This window comes from Ranitomeya imitator, chromosome 3 (assembly GCF_032444005.1).
Source record: "Ranitomeya imitator isolate aRanImi1 chromosome 3, aRanImi1.pri, whole genome shotgun sequence".
NCBI classification, from domain to species: domain Eukaryota; kingdom Metazoa; phylum Chordata; class Amphibia; order Anura; family Dendrobatidae; genus Ranitomeya; species Ranitomeya imitator.
In genome coordinates, this window is record NC_091284.1 from 149,569,169 (window position 1) to 149,588,440 (window position 19,272).

A 19,272-nucleotide genomic window follows, 5' to 3' on the forward strand; every position below is an offset into this window, starting at 1 on the left:
TGATCTGAGATCAGACCATTGATCACAGACATCTGAAAGAGCCCTAACTGTGCTGGATCTGTAGAATGTTTGCTTTCAATTTGTAGGGTTATGTCTTTACGACATGTTCCCGGAAGGAGTCAATCAATTCCCATAATCTTAGCTGGGCATTGTTGCTGCTCATATAGGGATGTCACTTTATGAGGTAAAACTCTGGACCACTTCCATGGATCCTGCTGATTCTGAGATAGTCGTTTCATGATATATTGTACTTCATGATAGTGGTAACATTTCTTCAATATGACTTGTGTTTATTTGTGTGAACCCCCCACCCCCTAGAAATTTGGTGAATATTTAGAAAGATTTGCAATTTTCAAACTTTGAATTCTTATGCCCTTAAATCAGAGAGATATGTCACATAAAATAATTAATATATAACATTTCCCACATGTCTACTTTACATCAGCACAATTTTTGAAACTATTTTTTTTTTCTTAGAAAGTTATAAGGGTTAAATGATGACCAGCATTTTTCTAATTTTTCCAGCAAAATTTTCAAAAATCATTTTTTTAGGGACCACATCACATTTATCATTGTGACTTTGAGGGGGGTCTATGTTATGTTTGCTAATGACAGGTGTTATGAAGGCAATCCAGAAACACAGTGTGCTTAGCGATCAGAGCACACACAGTGATCTGACAAATACCCAAAAACACAAGAACGAGCTCTGAGACGTGGAAACTCTGTAGACTGCACACCTGATCCTATCCTAAACACAACTAAAAGCGGCTGTGGATAGCGCCTAACAACTACCTAGGCAACTCGGCACAGCCTAAGAAACTAGCTAGCCTGAAGATAGAAAAATAGGCCTGACTTGCCCCAGAGAAATTCCCCAAAGGAAAAGGCAGCCCCCCACATATAATGACTGTGAGTAAGATGAAAAGACAAAACGTAGGGATGAAATAGATTCAGCAAAGTGGGGCCCGATATTCTAGGACAGAGCGAGGACAGTAAAGCAAACTTTGCAGTCTAAAAAAAAACCCTAAAGCAAAACCACGCAAAGGGGGCAAAAAAAACCCACCGTGCCGAACTAACGGCACGGCGGTACACCCTTTGCGTCTCAGAGCTTCCAGCAAAACAAAAGACAAGCTGGACAGAAAAAAAGCAACAAAAAAGCAAAAAGCACTTAGCTATACAGAGCAGCAGGTCACAGGAACAATCAGGAGAAGCTCAGATCCAACACTGAAACATTGACAAGGAGCAAGGATAGCAGCATCAGGCGGAGTTAAGTAATGAAGCAGTTAACGAGCTCACCAGAACACCTGAGGGAGGAAGCTCAGAAGCTGCAGTACCACTTGTGACCACAGGAGTGAATTCAGCCACAGAATTCACAACAGGTCTATATGACGAGTGAACCTATTTTGGAAACTAGACCCCCAAATAAATTTATATAGATGTGTGGTGAGCATTTTGAACTTTCAAGTGCTTAACAGAAAAATTATAACGTTGAGTTGTGAAAATAAAATACCGTATATACTCGAGTATAAGCCGACCCGAGTATAAGCCGACCCCCCTAATTTTGCCACAAAAAACTGGGAAAACTTATTGACTCGAGTATAAGCCTAGGGTAGAAAATGCAGCATTTACCGGTGAATTTCAAAAATAAAAATAGATGCTCCATACCGTTCATTATTGCCCCATAGATGCTCCATATACAACTGTGCTATATAGAATGCTCTGCACCGTTGATTATGGCCCCATAGATGCTCCTTATAATGCTGTGCCATATATGCTCTGCACCTTTGATTATGGCCCCATAGATGCTCCTTATAATGCTGTGCCATATATGCTCTGCACCTTTGATTATGGCCCCATAAATGCTCCTTATGTTGTGCCATATATGCTCTGCACCTTTGATTATGGCCCCATAAATGCTCCTTATAATGCTGTGCCCCATATATGCTCTGCACCTTTATGGCCCCATAGGTGCTCCTTATAATGCTGTGCCCCATATATGCTCTGCACCTTTATGGCCCCATAGGTGCTCCTTATAATGCTGTGCCCCATATATGCTCTGCACCTTTATGGCCCCATAGGTGCTCCTTATAATGCTGTGCCCCATATATGCTCTGCACCTTTATGGCCCCATAGGTGCTCCTTATAATGCTGTGCCCCTTATATGCTCTGCACCTTTATGGCCCCATAGGTGCTCCTTATAATGCTGTGCCATATATGCTCTGCACCTTTGATTATGGCCCCATAGGTGCTCCTTATAATGCTGTGCCCCATATATGCTCTGCACCTTGGATTATGGCCCCATAGGTGCTCCTTAGAATGTTGTGCCCCATATATGCTCTGCACCTTTGATTATGGCCCCATAGGTGCTCCTTAGAATGCTGTGCCATATATGCTCTGCACCTTTGATTATGGCCCCATAGGTGCTCCTTAGAATGCTGTGCCCCATATATGCTCTGCACCTTTGATTATGGCCCCATAGGTGCTCCTTAGAATGCTGTGCCCCTTATATGCTCTGCACCTTTATGGCCCCATAGGTGCTCCTTAGAATGCTGCTGGTGCTGCCATAAAAAAAAAAAAAATCACATACTCACCTCTCTTCTCAGGACGCCGGCGCTTTCAATAATTACCTGCTCCTCGTGCGGCTCCGTCTCCAGCACTGACGCTCAGCAGAGGGCGCGCACTGACTACGTCACAGCGCCCTCTAACCTGAGCGTCACTGCTAGAGGACGCTGCAGACGGAGCCGGAGCGAGGAGCAGGTAATTATAGCGCTGCGCTCCCCTTACCTGCTGCGGCGCGGTCCCTGCAGTCCCTGGCTTCTCCGGCGCTGCAGCTTCTTCCTGTAATTGAGCGGTCACATGGCACCGATCATTTACAGCAATGAATATGCGGCTCCTCCCCTATGGGGGTGGAGCTGCCTATTCATTTCTGTAATGAGCGGTGCCATGTGACCGCTCAGTGCAGGAAGAATCTGCAGCGCCGGAGAAGCCAGGGACTGCAGGGACCGCGCTGGGAGCAGGTAAGTATGATTACACGGCCCCCGCTCTCCCTCCCCTGCTGACACCCGGGTATATGACTCGAGTATAAGCCGAGAGGGGGACTTTCAGCCCCAAAAAATGGGCTGAAAATCTCGGCTTATACTCGAGTATATACGGTAATCACATTTTTTCCACAAAAAAGTTATTGTAGAACCCCCCAACTTATTTTAATAAGGATAACAGGAGAAAATGAACCTCAAAATTTGTTGCGCAATTTCTCCTGAGTACACTGGTACACCATATGTGGGCGAAAACTACTGTTTGGGCGCTCGTCGGGGCTCGGAAGGGAAGGAGTGACATTTTGGAATACAGACCTTGATGGAACGGTCTGTGGGCATCATGTCGCATTGGCAGAACCCTTCATGCGCCTAAACAGTGGAAATGCCCCACAAATTACCTCATTTTTTTTAATTATCTACTGTTTTCTGGTATGTGAATTTTATAATGTATTGGCATATGTAAATAGTGTAAAGTGCATCAGGTTGGCATACGCTAGTAGTGTAGTGTACGTCAGGTTGGCATTCTGGAGTTGTGTAAGTCTGAAATGAATTTAGGGGGTCCATGAATGTGTGGTACAGTCTGAAGCATTCTTTTATCCACATACCAGGTTTGTACTGGTAGGTGACATACTGATAAGTGGTGTCCTTAGGTATCCCCCTTCTGTAACACACTCGTCACTTGTTTTGAAACTTTTCCAATTTTTTACACTTTGGGGAACCTCCCCTGGGAAATGTTGGCCTGGAACGATACAAATACCTTCCGTTCTGGAAGTACTGGGGCCTGCTCCTTCCTGACATCCAAAGATTAGGACCTTGATCACTACCTCCTGTTACTGTAGGTACGACGTACCGTTCTGTCCTGCACATCGTGATAGAATAAAAGCGTTGTACATTGCCAACTGTATGATGTGCACGGCCAGTTTCTTGCACCACACTTTGGTCTTTCTTATGGCACTGTATGGCTGGAGGACTTTATCAGCGAGGTCAACACCCCCCATGTTCTTATTGTACCCCAGTACACAGTCTGGATTGCAGTCCTGTATAGAGGTACCTCGTACATGTATGATGGTTAAGAAAAGGACATCCCTCTTGTACTTAACCACCAGCATGTTGTCACTACATTGGGCTCTGCTCTTACCCTTTCCGAGAAGCTGCCCAATTATTGGTATAGGGAAGCCTCTCTGATTTTTGCGGAAAGTAACGCAGGCTGCAGTAGCTCGCGCAGTGAGGGACATGTACAGTGGGATGATGGTATAAAAGTTATCTGCACCAAATCCCACACAGTTTTCCCACTCACTCCCAGGACAGGGGGAAATTCAGGGGGGTCAATCTGGGATTCCTTCTGTTCATAAACCCTAAACTTGTAGGTGTACCCTGCAGTACTCTCACACAATTTGTACAGCTTACTTCTGTACCTAGCCCTTTTACTGGGCAGGTATCAGCGGAATTTCTGCCTCCCCTTGAAATGTATTGGGGAATGTACAACTCAGCAAACTTGTTGGTGAAGTACTCAATGACAAGCCGAAGTTTGAAAAGACGGTCAAAGTTGGGGTCACCTTGGGGAGGACATTGTACATTATCATTATAGCGCAAGATTTTTTGGATGGCCTCAAAATGTTTACAAGTCATGGCCATTCGTAACACTGTAGTGTTATATAAAACATCATCATTCCAATATTACTGAAATTCTGGCTTCTTCAGCAGCCCCATGTAAAGGACCAAGCCCCATAACAATCATAATTTCTACTGTGTCTGCAGGAGTCCAGCTACAAAATGATTACTGGCTGTTTTGTGACAAAAATTGTTTGGTTGACAATGAGGGTTACAAAATCCTCAGAGAAAAATACTTTGAAAAAGTCTATTTCTGTGAGGCCAGTGGTTTGAAATTTGATTCCTGATTGCGCCACAAAATCAGAAATCAGTGGCTCATAATCTTCTGGGGGTGAGGTCCATATAGGGTCAAAAACGTTGGGCAGTGGTCCAGTTTCTTGTCTGATGTGTCTGCGTGGTGGTTCGGTATCACTGGAGGAAGACGATGACGATGCATAGGAAAAATAAAGGAAGTTAGGATCCTCTCCCTAGCTGCCAGTGTCAAAGGCAAGGAAAGCATATGCCTCCTCTGCTGAATATTGGGTTGGGGACGAGCGGGACTTTTTTTTTTTTTTTATACATCGGTGATGTTTGTGTGAGTACAAAATTTTATTTGTGTGTGTGAGTGTTTGGTGTAAACTTTTATATTTTTTATAAATAAAAAAGCAGCAATTGGAGCTCGGTCACTGATGTACGTAGGACGGAAGCACGAATGTGGTGCATAAACGGTATTAATAAAAAATAGACATTGTGAGGGGGTTGACTCACTCAGTGGCTTCACAAGGTAGACACAGGAACATTATTAAGGGAGCTTAGTCTCCAGAAACGCGTTGAGATTCTTACCCATATGGTTCGTGCTGAAGTCTGTATCCTCTATGCTTAAAGTTTGTGAATAAAGAAAACTCTTTTTTACGGATTCAGTGAAGCTGGACATTCTCTTCTTTTTTTAGACACAGGAACAGTTCTGGTAGTAGTTCACCTGCTGGTTTGTTACATACAGCATAAACCTTAGCAGGGTTCAGCAAAATAAACAGAGCCTTTCTGGCATAAATGTAAAACAAAGAGAAAGTCCATCAGAGTCCTTTTACTTCAGGCTTCACTGCACGTGGGAGCCATGTGGGAGTTCCACCTCTCCTCAATACAGCCACCCACTGATGCTCATGGCCAGGTATTTAACACACATGTGATGGTCACATTACCTTGAGCTCACACAGGTCCTGTCAGGACTCTGCATGTGTAGATACGTGGACTTCCGCGCCCACCCGCTCTTTGAAGGTCCACTAAAACCAGCCCATTACATAGGTTCCTATTAACCCTCTCATTACTTAGCATGCTGGAGGCAAAAAACACTCTGGTTTTACACCACTGACCACAGTATGCGCAGTGATACGTATCTCCCTTCACGTACTATGCCAGTGACTCTGTCATATAATCTCCCCCTCTGCCCAAAGTCAGTGGTTTTGGCACCTTCAGATACTAAACAGGGAATTCGGGAGAGAGCATTGGCACTGCCATGTAACTTCTCTGGCCTTCTTGGAATGCGAAGTCTTGAAGGGCTAGGAACAACCTAGTCACCCTGCTAGTCACCCTGATGTTCTTACCCTTCTTCTTTCTCAACCATCTCAGAGGGGCATGGTCAGACACTAACTTAAACCTACAACCTAGCAGATAGTACTTCAGTGTGTCTACGGCCCACTTTATGGCTAAGCACTCTTTCTCCACTATTGTGTAGTTCTTTTCACAAGATGAGTTTCCAGCTCAGGTATAGGATGGGATGCTCTTCTCCATTGATTTGCTGTGATAGCACGGCTCCCAACCCAACCTCTGAAGCATGAATTTGTGGTCACATGACCTTGACCTCACACAGGTCCTGTCAGGACTCTGCATATGGAGATACATGGACTTCCGCCCACCCACTCCATGAAGGTCCACTAAAACCAGCCCATTACACAGGTTCTGTATTAACCCTCTCAGCACTTAGCGTGCTGGAGGAAAAAAATACTCTCTGGTTTTACATCACTGTTCATAGTGCAGTGACACATGTCTCCCTTCACATGCTTTGCTAGTGACTGTTACAATAGGAAAAAGTATATACAGTATATAGTACAGCAGCACTAGTACAGCAAAAATGGTCTCCTATTGCTGCAAATCTAGACAATAACCGCAATTTTGTCAATAGGATAAATCATTTTCTAGTAATAGATTTGCGCAGAATAAGACCTAGAAGAAAAACTGGGGGTAATACTTGAGACTGTCAGCTCGGGAAAAAACAATAAACCAATAAACAGATTGCACTATGCCCATAAGATAATTACACTTAGCCCATCTTGGTTCTTGCACCTTGCTCAGCTGTGGATGAAAAATACATTTAAACAGTTAAACAGCCAGCAATGGTTAATAGCCATCTGGAAGAATTTGTTAGGGGTCCTGCAATAAAAAACCTGCAATCAAAATAGTTTAGTGGAACAATAGGACAATGATATCAGCGATGTATGAAAGTCCGTAGGCTATTAACAGAGTCTTGGCAAGAACCAATTTGGGCTAAGTGCAATTATCTTATAGGCATAGTGCAATCTATTTATTGTTTTTTTCCATGCTGACATTCTCAAGTATTACCCCCAGAAAACACATGTTTTTCTTCTAGGTCTCATCTAGCACATAATTATTACCAAAATTACTGTGGATACACAGTATTTTTCTCTAGGTCTTATTCTGCGCATATCTATTACTAGGAAAAAAAAAAGTCCTTGCCAAAAATGAGCTCTGGCGCTAATCAGTGGTGTACGTTTGATTAGCGGCTCGGCGGCTGCAGGACTCACACATGAAGTGGTGCAAAAAGGAGGGAAGAAAAAATAGTGAGGAAAAAAAAGTTGTGGAAAACAGCAAGCATGAATGCGAATCAGCGATTTGAGTCCCTGATCAATGCTCGGCGGCTGCTGAATGCATGCCCGGACAAAAAAAAAGTCATTGCCAAATTAAGCGTTGGTGCTAATAAATGGTGAACGTCTGATCAGCGTATCCGGGGCTGCATAACGCACACACTGAGTTATTCAACGGGGGGGATAAGAAATAGTGAAAACAGAAAAGTTGTGTAAGGCCATGTTCACACGTAGCGTCGGGTCCCTGCGGGTTCTCCCACAGCGGATTTGATAAATCTGCAGGGCAAAACCGCTGCGGTTATCCCTGCAGATTTGTCACGTTTTGTCCTGTGGTTTCCGCTGCGGGATTTCCTACTATTGATGCTGCATATGCAGCATCAATAGTAATGTTAACCCCTTCCCGACCTTTGACGCCACGCAGGCGTCATGAAAGTCGGTGCCAATCCGACCCATGACGCCTATGTGGCGTCATGGAAAGATCGCGTCCCTGCAGATCGGGTGAAAGGGTTAACTCCCATTTCACCCGATCTGCAGGGACAGGGGGAGTGGTAGTTTAGCCCAGGGGGGGTGGCTTCACCCCCCCGTGGCTACGATCGCTCTGATTGGCTGTTGAAAGTGAAACTGCCAATCAGAGCGATTTGTAATATTTCACCTATTAAAACTGGTGAAATATTACAATCCAGCCATGGCCGATGCTGCAATATCATCGGCCATGGCTGGAAACACTAATGTGCCCCCACCCCACCGATCGCCCCCCCAGCCCTCCGATCTGTCCGGTACACTGCTCCGGCTCCCCTCCGTCCTGTGCTCCGCTCCCCCCGTGCTCTTGTCCGCTCCCCCCGTGCTGCAGTCACCCCCCTGTGCTCCAATCACCCTCCCTGCACTCCGATCCACCCCCCGTGCTCCGTTCCACCCCCGCGTGCTCCGTTCCACCCCCCCGTGCTCCGTTCCACCCCCCGTGCTCCGTTCCCCCCCTGCGCTCCGATCCACCCCCCCATGCTCCGATCCCCCCGTGCTCCCCCCCACCCCATCATACTTACCGATCCTGCCGGGGTCCGTCCGTCTTCTCCCTGGGCGCCGCCATCTTCCATTTTTTTTTTCCACTAATGTTAGAATAGGGTTAGGGGTAGGGTTAGGGTTAGGGGTAGGGTTAGGGTTAGGGGTAGGGTTAGGGTTAGGGGTAGGGGTAGGGTTAGGGTTAGTTGTAGGGTTAGGGGTAGGGGTAGGGTTAGGGTTAGGGGTAGGGTTAGGGCTAGGGGTAGGGTTAGGGCTAGGGGTAGGGTTAGGGCTAGGGTTAGGGTTTCGGTATGTGCACACGTATTCTGGTCCTCTGCGGATTTTTCCGCTGCGGATTTGATAAATCCGCATTGCTAAACCGCTGTGGATTTATGGCGGATTTACCGCGTTTTTTCTGCGCATTTCACTGCGGTTTTACAACTGCGATTTTCTATTGGAGCAGTTGTAAAACCGCTGCGGAATCCGCAGAAAGAAGTGACATGCTGCGGAATGTAAACCGCTGCGTTTCCGTGCAGTTTTTCTGCAGCATGTGTACAGCGATTTTTGTTTCCCATAGGTTTACATTGAACTGTAAACTGATGGGAAACTGCTGCGGATCCGCAGCGTTTTCCGCAGCGTGTGCACATACCTTTAGAATTAGGCTATGTGCACACGGTGCGGATTTGGCTGCGGATCCGCAGCGGATTGGCCGCTGCGGATTTGCAGCAGTGTTCCATCAGGTTTACAGTTCCATGTAAACCTATGGAAAACCAAATCCGCTGTGCCCATGGTGCGGAAAATACCGCGCGGAAACGCTGCGTTGTATTTTCCACAGCAGGTCAATTCTTTGTGCGGATTCCGCAGCGTTTTACACCTGTTCCTCCTTAGGAATCCGCAGGTGAAATCCGCACAAAAAACACTGGAAATCCGCGGAAAATCCGCAGGTAAAACGCAGTGCCTTTTACCCGCGCATTTTTCAAAAATAATGCTGAAAAATCTCACACGAATCCGCAACGTGGGCACATAGCCTTAGGGTTAGGGTTGGAATTAGGGTTGTGGTTAGGGTTGTGGTTAGGGTTACGGCTACAGTTGGGATAAGGGTTAGGGGTGTGTTGGAGGTAGAATTGAGGGGTTACCACTGTTTAGGCACATCATGGCGCCACCATTGATTCCAGCCAATCTTGTATTCAAAAAGTCAAATGGTGCTCCCTCAATTCCGAGCCCCGACGTGTGCCCAAACAGTGGTTTACCCCCACATATGGGGTACCAGCATACTCAGGATAAACTGCGCAACAATTACTGGGGTCCAAATTCTCCTGTTACCCTTGTGAAAATAAAAAAAATGCTTCCTAATACATCATTTTTGAGGAAAGAAAAATGATTTTTTATTTTCACGGCTCTGCGTTGTAAACGTCTGTGAAGCACTTGGGGGTTCAAAGTGCTCACCACATATCTAGATAAGTTCCTTGGGGGGTCTAGTTTCTAAAATGGAGTCACTTTTGGGGGGGTTTCTACTGTTTAGGCACACCAGGGGCTCTGCAAACGCAACGTGACGCCCGCAGACCATTCCATCAAAGTCTGCATTTCAAAAGTCACTACTTCCCTTCTGAGCCCCGACGTGTGCCCAAACAGTGGTTTACCCCCACACATGGGGTATCAGCGTACTCAGGAGAAACTGGACAACAACTTTTGGGGTCCAATTTCTCCTGTAACCCTTGGGAAAATAAAAAATTCTGGGCTAAATAATTATTTTTGAGGAAAGAAAACGTATTTATTATTTTCACGGCTCTGCATTATAAACTTCTATGAAGCACTTGGGGGTTCAAAGTGCTCACCACACATCTAGATAAGTTCCTTTCGGGGTCTAGTTTCCAAAATGGGGTCACTTGTGGGGGGTTTCTACTGTTTAGCCACATCAGGGGCTTTGCAAACGCAACGTGATGCCCGCAGAGCATTCCATCAATGTCTGCATTTCAAAACGTCACTACTTCAATTCCGAGCCCCAGCATGTGCCCAAACAGTGGTTTACCCCCACATATAGGGTATCAGCGTACTCAGGAGAAACTGGACAACAACTTTTGGTGTCAAATTTATCCTGTTACCCTTGGGAAAATAAAAATTTGCAGGCTAAAAATCATTTTTGAGAAAATAATTTTTATTTTTTATTTTCATGGCTCTGCGTTATAAACTTCTGTGAAGCACTTGGGGGTTCAAAGTCCTCACCACACATCTAGATTAGTTCCTTTGGGGGTCTAGTTTCCAAAATGGGGTCATTTTTGGGGGATCTCCAATGTTTAGGCACACAGGGGCTCTCCAAACGTGACATGGTGTCCGCTAATGATTGGAGCTAATTTTCCATTTAAAAAGCCAAATGGCGTGCCTTCCCTTCCGAGCCCTGCCGTGCGCCCAAATAGTGGTTTACCCCCACATATGTGGTATCAGCGTACTCAGGACAAACTGGACAACAACATTTGAGGTCCAATTTCTCCTATTACCCTTGGCAAAATAGGAAATTCCAGGCTAAAATATCATTTTTGAGGAAAGAAAAATTATTTTTTATTTTCATGGCTCTGCGTTATAAACTTCTGTGAAGCACCTGGGGGTTTAAAGTGCTCACTAGGCATCTAGATAAGTTCCTTGGGGGGTCTAGTTTCCAAAATGGGGTCATTTGTGGGGGAGCGCCAAAGTTTAGGCACACAGGGGCTCTCCAAACGCGACATGGTGTCCGCTAATGATGGAGATAATTTTTCATTCAAAAAGTCAAATGGCGCTCCTTCCCTTCCGAGCTTTACCATGTGCCCAAACAGTGGTTTACCCCCACATGTGAGGTATTGTTGTACTCAGGAGAAATTGCCCAACAAATTTTAGGATCCATTTTATCCTGTTGCCCATGTGAAAATGAAAAAATTGAGGCTAAAAGAATTTTTTTGTGAAAAAAAAGTACTTTTTCATTTTTACGGATCAATTTGTGAAGCACCTGGAAGTTCAAAGTGCTCACTATGCATCTAGATAAGTTCCTTGGGGCGTCTAGTTTCCAAAATGGGGTCACTGGTGGGGGAGCTCCAATTTTTAGGCACGCGGGGGCTCTCCAAACGTGACATGGTGTCCGCTAAAGAGTGGAGCCAATTTTTCATTCAAAAAGTCAAATGGCGCTCCTTCCCTTCCAAGCCCTGCCGTGCGCCCAAACAGTGGTTTACCCCCACATATGAGGTATCAGCATACTCAGGACAAATTGGACAACAACTTTCGTGGTTCAGTTTCTTCTTTTACCATTGGGAAAATAAAAAAATTGTTGCTAAAAGATAATTTTTGTGACTAAAAAGTTAAATGTTCATTTTTTCCTTCCATGTTGCTTCTGCTGCTGTGAAGTACCTGAAGGGTAAATAAACTTCTTGTATGTGGTTTTGAGTACCTTGAGGGGTGCATTTTTTAGAATGGTGTCACTTTTGGGTATTTTCAGCCATATAGACCCCTCAAACTGACTTCAAATGTGAGGTGGTCCCTAAAAAAAATGGTTTTGTAAATTTTGTTGTAAAAATGAGAAATCGCTGGTCAAATTTTAACCCTTATAACTTCCTAGCAAAAAAAAAATGTTGTTTCCAAAATTGTGCTGATGTAAAGTATACATGTGGGAAATGTTATTTATTAACTATTTTGTGTCACATAACTCTCTGGTTTAACAGAATAAAAATTCAAAATGTGAAAATTGCGAAATTTTCAAAATTTTCGCCAAATTTCCGTTTTTATCACAAATAAACGCAGAATTTATTGACCAAAATTTACCACTATCATGAAGCCCAATATGTCACGAAAAAACAATCTCAGAACCGCTAGGATCCGTTGAAGCGTTCCTGAGTTATTACCTCATAAAGGGACACTGGTCAGAATTGCAAAAAACGGCAAGGTCTTTAAGGTCAAAATAGGCTGGGTCATGAAGGGGTTAAAAAAAATGGTTATATACTCACCCTTTGACGTCCCAATCTCCTCGGTGCTGCAGGCGGCGGTCCGGTTCCAAAGATGCTGTGCAAGATGGACCTTCGTGACGTCACGGTCATGTGACCGCGACGTCACCGCAGGCCCTGCTTGCATAGCAAACCTGAGATCGGACGGGCGCGTGCAGCGCTGAGAGGTGAGTATATCATTATTTTTTATTTTAATTCTTTTTTTTTTTTAACCACAAATATGGTTCCCGGGGCCTGGAGGAGAGTCTCCTCTCCTCCACCCCGAGTACCACCCGCACATTATCCGCTTACTTCCCGCATGGTGGGCACAGCCCCATGCTGGAAGTAAGCGGATCAATGCATTTCTATGTGTGCAGAATCGCTGCAATTCTGCACAAAGAAGTGACGTGCTGCGGGTTGTAAACCGCTGAGTTTCTGCGCGTTTTTTCCCGCAGCATGTGCACAACGGTTTGTGTTGTGAATTCTGTGGCAGAGCTCCCTCCTGTGGTCACAAGTGGTACTTCGGCTGATTCTCTCTGGGAGCTTCTGTTTGGGAAGTAAAGTGGTACTGCGGCTTCTGAGTTTCCTCCCTCAGGTGATCTGGTGAGGTTGTTAGGTGCTTCTCTACTTAACTCCACCTAATGCTTTGATCCATGCTTCCTGTCAATGTTCCAGTGTTGGACTTGTTTTTCCCTGGATCATTCCTGTGGCCTGCTGCTCTGCATAGCTAAGTTCTTCTTTGCTATTTGTTTGCTATTTTTTCTGTCCAGCTTGTCTAATTGTTTTGCTGGAAGCTCTGGGACGCAAAGGGTGTACCTCCGTGCCGTTAGTTCGGTACGGAGGGTCTTTTTGCCCCCTTTGCGTGGTTTTCTTTAGGGTTTTGTGTAGACCGCAAAGTTATCTTTCCTATCCTCGCTCTGTTAAGAAAGTCGGGCCTCACTTTGCTGAATCTATTTCATCCCTACGTTTGTCTTTTCATCTTAACTCACAGTCATTATATGTGGGGGCTGCCTTTTCCTTTGGGGAAAGGTAGGCTTATTTTCTATCTTCAGGCTAGTTAGTTTCTCAGGCTGTGCCGAGTTGCATAGGCAGAGTTAGGCGCAATCCACGGCTGCCTCTAGTGTTGTTTGGAGAGGATTAGGGATTGCGGTCTGCAGAGTTCCCACGTCTCAGAGCTCGTTCTATTATTTTGGGTTATTGTCAGATCACTGTATGTGCTCTGACCGCTATGTCCATTGTGATACTGAATTGCGTATCACAACAGTACAGGAAGCCCAAAGTGCTAATGATTCTCAATAGAGGGAAAAAAGAAGTTCTGAGACCATTTTCTTTGCACTGTGTTTTGCCTTTTTTTTCCCCTAGACATTTGGGTGGTTCAGGACACAGGTGTAGCAATGGACATTAAAGGTCTGTCTTCATGTGTGGATCAGCTCACGGCAAGAGTTCAAAATATTCAAGATTTTGTGGTTCAGAATTCTTTGTTAGAACCGAGAATTCCTATTCCAGATTTGTTTTTTGGAGATAGAACTAAATTTCTGAGTTTCAAAAATAATTGTAAACTATTTCTGGCTTTGAAACCTCGCTCCTCTGGTGACCCAGTTCAACAGGTTAGGATCGTCATTTCTTTTTTGCGTGGCGACCCTCAGGACTCGGCATTTTCTCTTGCGTCAGGAGATCCTGCATTAAGTAATATCGATGCGTTTTTCCTGGCGCTTAGATTGCTGTACGATGAGCCTAATTCAGTGGATCAGGCAGAAAAAAATTTGCTGGCTCTTTGTCAGGCTCAGGATGAGATAGAGGTATATTGCCAGAAATTTAGAAAGTGGTCCGTGCTCACTCAATGGAATGAATCTGCGCTGGCAGCTATATTCAGAAAGGGTCTCTCTGAAGCCCTTAAGGATGTCATGGTGGGATTTCCTATGCCTGCTGGTTTGAATGAGTCTATGTCTTTGGCCATTCAGATCGGTCGACGCTTGCGTGAGCGTAAATCTGTGCACCATTTGGCGGTCTTACCTGAGATTAAACCTGAGCCTATGCAGTGCGATAGGACTATGACCAGAGTTGAACGGCAAGAACACAGGCGTCTGAATGGGCTGTGTTTCTACTGTGGTGATTCCACTCATGCTATCTCTGATTGTCCTAAGCGCACTAAGCGGTTCGCTAGGTCTGCCACCATTGGTACAGTACAGTCAAAATTTCTTCTATCCGTTACCTTGATCTGTTCTTTGTCATCGTATTCTGTCATGGCGTTTGTGGATTCAGGCGCTGCCCTGAATTTGATGGACTTGGAATATGCTAAGCGTTGTGGGTTTTTCTTGGAGCCCTTGCAGTGTCCTATTCCATTGAGAGGAATTGATGCTACGCCTTTGGCCAAGAATAAGCCTCAATACTGGACCCAGCTGACCATGTGCATGGCTCCTGCACATCAGGAGGTTATTCGCTTTCTGGTGTTGCATAATCTGCATGATGTGGTCGTGTTGGGGTTGCCATGGCTACAAGCCCGTAATCCAGTATTGGATTGGAAATCCATGTCGGTGTCCAGCTGGGGTTGTCAGGGGGTACATGGTGATCTTCCATTTCTGTCAATTTCGTCATCCACCCCTTCTGAGGTTCCAGAGTTCTTGTCTGATTACCGGGATGTATTTGATGAGCCCAAGTCCGATGCCCTACCTCCGCATAGGGATTGTGATTGTGCTATCAATTTGATTCCTGGTAGTAAATTCCCAAAAGGTCGACTGTTTAATTTATCCGTGCCTGAGCACACCGCTATGCGCAGTTATGTGAAGGAATCCCTGGAGAAGGGGCATATTCGCCCGTCATCGTCGCCATTAGGAGCAGGGTTCTTTTTTGTAGCCAAGAAGGATGGTTCGCTGAGACCTTGTATAGATTACCGCCTTCTTAATAAGATCACTGTTAAATTTCAGTACCCCTTGCCATTGTTATCTGATTTGTTTGCTCGGATTAAGGGGGCTAGTTGGTTCACCAAGATAGATCTTCGTGGTGCGTATAATCTGGTGCGTATCAGGCGAGGCGATGAATGGAAAACTGCATTTAATACGCCCGAGGGTCATTTTGAGTATCTAGTGATGCCATTCGGACTTGCCAATGCTCCATCAGTGTTTCAGTCCTTTATGCATGACATCTTCCGAGAGTACCTGGATAAATTCCTGATTGTGTACTTTGATGACATTTTGATCTTCTCGGATGATTGGGAGTCTCATGTGAAGCAGGTCAGAACGGTTTTTCAGGTCCTGCGTGCTAATTCTTTGTTTGTGAAGGGATCAAAGTGTCTCTTTGGTGTGCAGAAGGTTTCATTTTTGGGGTTCATTTTTTCCCCTTCTACTATCGAGATGGATCCTGTTAATGTCCAAGCCATCCATGATTGGACTCAGCCGACATCTCTGAAAAGTCTGCAAAAGTTCCTGGGCTTTGCTAATTTTTATCGTCGCTTCATCTGCAATTTTTCTAGTATTGCCAAACCATTGACCGATTTGACCAAGAAGGGTGCTGATTTGGTCAATTGGTCTTCTGCTGCTGTGGAAGCTTTTCAAGAGTTGAAGCGTCGTTTTTCTTCTGCCCCTGTGTTGTGTCAACCAGATGTTTCTCTTCCGTTCCAGGTCGAGGTTGATGCTTCTGAGATTGGAGCAGGGGCTGTTTTGTCGCAGAGAGGTTCTGATTGCTCAGTGATGAAACCATGCGCTTTTTTTTCCAGGAAGTTTTCGCCTGCTGAGCGAAATTATGATGTGGGCAACCGAGAGTTGCTGGCCATGAAGTGGGCATTCGAGGAGTGGCGTCATTGGCTTGAAGGAGCTAAGCATCGCGTGGTGGTATTGACTGATCATAAGAACTTGACTTATCTCGAGTCTGCTAAGCGTTTGAATCCTAGACAGGCTCGTTGGTCGCTGTTTTTTGCCCGTTTTGACTTTGTGATTTCGTACCTTCCGGGCTCTAAAAATGTGAAGGCGGATGCTCTGTCTAGGAGTTTTGTGCCCGACTCTCCGGGTTTATCTGAGCCGGCGGGTATCCTCAAGGAAGGAGTAATTGTGTCTGCCATCTCCCCTGATTTGCGGCGGGTGCTGCAAAAATTTCAGGCTAATAAACCTGATCGTTGTCCAGCGGAGAAACTGTTTGTCCCTGATAGGTGGACGAATAAAGTTATCTCTGAGGTTCATTGTTCGGTGTTGGCTGGTCATCCTGGAATCTTTGGTACCAGAGAGTTAGTGGCTAGATCCTTTTGGTGGCCATCTCTGTCGCGGGATGTGCGTACTTTTGTGCAGTCCTGAGGGATTTGTGCTCGGGCTAAGCCCTGCTGTTCTCGTGCCAGTGGGTTGCTTTTGCCCTTGCCAGTCCCGAAGAGGCCTTGGACACATATCTCTATGGATTTTATTTCAGATCTTCCCGTTTCTCAAAAGATGTCAGTCATTTGGGTGGTCTGTGATCGCTTTTCTAAGATGGTCCATCTGGTACCCTTGTCTAAATTGCCTTCCTCCTCTGATTTGGTGCCATTGTTCTTCCAGCATGTGGTTCGTTTGCATGGCATTCCAGAGAATATCGTTTCTGACAGAGGTTCCCAGTTTGTTTCGAGGTTTTGGCGAGCTTTTTGTGGTAGGATGGGCATTGACTTGTCTTTTTCCTCGGCTTTCCATCCTCAGACTAATGGCCAGACCGAACGAACCAATCAGACCTTGGAAACCTATCTGAGATGCTTTGTTTCTGCCGATCAGGATGACTGGGTGTCCTTTTTGCCTTTGGCTGAGTTCGCCCTTAATAATCGGGCCAGCTCGGCTACCTTGGTTTCGCCATTTTTCTGCAATTCTGGATTCCATCCTCGTTTCTCTTCAGGACAGGTTGAGTCTTCGGACTCTCCTGGTGTGGATACTGTGGTGGACAGGTTGCAGCAGATTTGGACTCATGTAGTGGACAATTTGACCTTGTCCCAGGAGAAGGCTCAACGTTTCGCTAATCGTAGACGCCGTGTGGGTCCCCGACTTCGTGTTGGGGATCTGGTTTGGTTATCTTCTCGTCATATTCCTATGAAGGTTTCCTCTCCTAAGTTTAAACCTCGTTTCATTGGTCCGTATAGGATTTCTGAGGTTCTTAATCCTGTGTCTTTTCGTCTGACCCTCCCAGATTCTTTTTCCATACATAACGTATTCCATAGGTCATTGTTGCGGAGATACGTGGCACCTATGGTTCCATCTGTTGACCCTCCTGCCCCGGTTTTGGTGGAGGGGGAATTGGAGTATATTGTGGAGAAGATTTTGGATTCTCGTGTTTCAAGACGGAAACTCCAGTATCTGGTTAAATGGAAGGGTTATGCTCAGGAAGATAATTCCTGGGTTTTTGCCTCTGATGTCCATGCTCCCGATCTTGTTCGTGCCTTTCATGTGGCTCATCCTGGTCGGCCTGGGGGCTCTGGTGAGGGTTCGGTGACCCCTCCTCAAGGGGGGGTACTGTTGTGAATACTGTGGCAGAGCTCCCTCCTGTGGTCACAAGTGGTACTTCGGCTGATTCTCTCTGGGAGCTTCTGTTTGTGGAGTAAAGTGGTACTGCGGCTTCTGAGTTTCCTCCCTCAGGTGATCTGGTGAGGTCGTTAGGTGCTTCTCTACTTAACTCCACCTAATGCTTTGATCCATGCTTCCTGTCAATGTTCCAGTGTTGGACTTGTTTTTCCCTGGATCATTCCTGTGGCCTGCTGCTCTGCATAGCTAAGTTCTTCTTTGCTATTTGTTTGCTATTTTTTCTGTCCAGCTTGTCTAATTGTTTTGCTGGAAGCTCTGGGACGCAAAGGGTGTACCTCCGTGCCGTTAGTTCGGTACGGAGGGTCTTTTTGCCCCCTTTGCGTGGTTTTCTTTAGGGTTTTGTGTAGACCGCAAAGTTATCTTTCCTATCCTCGCTCTGTTAAGAAAGTCGAGCCTCACTTTGCTGAATCTATTTCATCCCTACGTTTGTCTTTTCATCTTAACTCACAGTCATTATATGTGGGGGCTGCCTTTTCCTTTGGGGTATTTCTCTGAGGCAAGGTAGGCTTATTTTCTATCTTCAGGCTAGTTAGTTTCTCAGGCTGTGCCGAGTTGCATAGGCAGAGTTAGGCGCAATCCACGGCTGCCTCTAGTGTTGTTTGGAGAGGATTAGGGATTGCGGTCTGCAGAGTTCCCACGTCTCAGAGCTCGTTCTATTATTTTGGGTTATTGTCAGATCACTGTATGTGCTCTGACCGCTATGTCCATTGTGATACTGAATTGCCTATCACAACAGGTTTGCAGTTTCCCATTGGTTTACATGTTACTGTAAACGCAATGGAAACTGCTGCGGACCCACAGCATCAAAATCACAGCGGTTCCATGGTAAAAACCGCAACGTGTGCACATAACCTAAAACTGCGGATGCTGAATGTAAACATGGAGGCGGTGCAGCGGGGAGGGGGAGAGAAAAATGGACAGGGACAATAAAAGGCTGGGAAACAGCGAGTATGGAAGCTGATCAGAAAAAAACTGCCAGAAATGAATCGATCAAGTAGTGATCAGCGATCAAGTACTAAGCAGCGCTTGGCAGCAGAGGGGGGCTTTACGGTGGCTGAGGGGGAAAAAGGGTGGGTGGAAGAAGGGAGAGGGTGACTGGGGTGGATGAGGAGAGATCAAGCAAGGATCAAGGATCAGGAACTCTTTTTACTTCTTTCTTCAGCAGGAATGGCGATGATCAAGCAGCAGCAGCAGGATCTGTGAAGTCACAGGCTTGTGTGGTGCAACAGGGCTCAGGAAAGTGCACAGAGTGACCGCTGTGTACAAATCCGAAATTAGATTGAGGAAGTAAAGAGCGGTCACATGCAAGTCA

The 19,272-nt window shown here is 45.7% G+C and overlaps 1 protein-coding gene across 1 annotated transcript in view; it reads left to right on the forward strand.

Annotated features, from left to right (window-relative positions):
- The window catches only part of LOC138673020 (acetylserotonin O-methyltransferase-like), a 194,482-nt gene that overhangs the window by 43,081 nt on the left and 132,129 nt on the right, over nucleotides 1–19,272 (forward strand). The gene's annotated exons all lie outside the window — the stretch shown is intronic.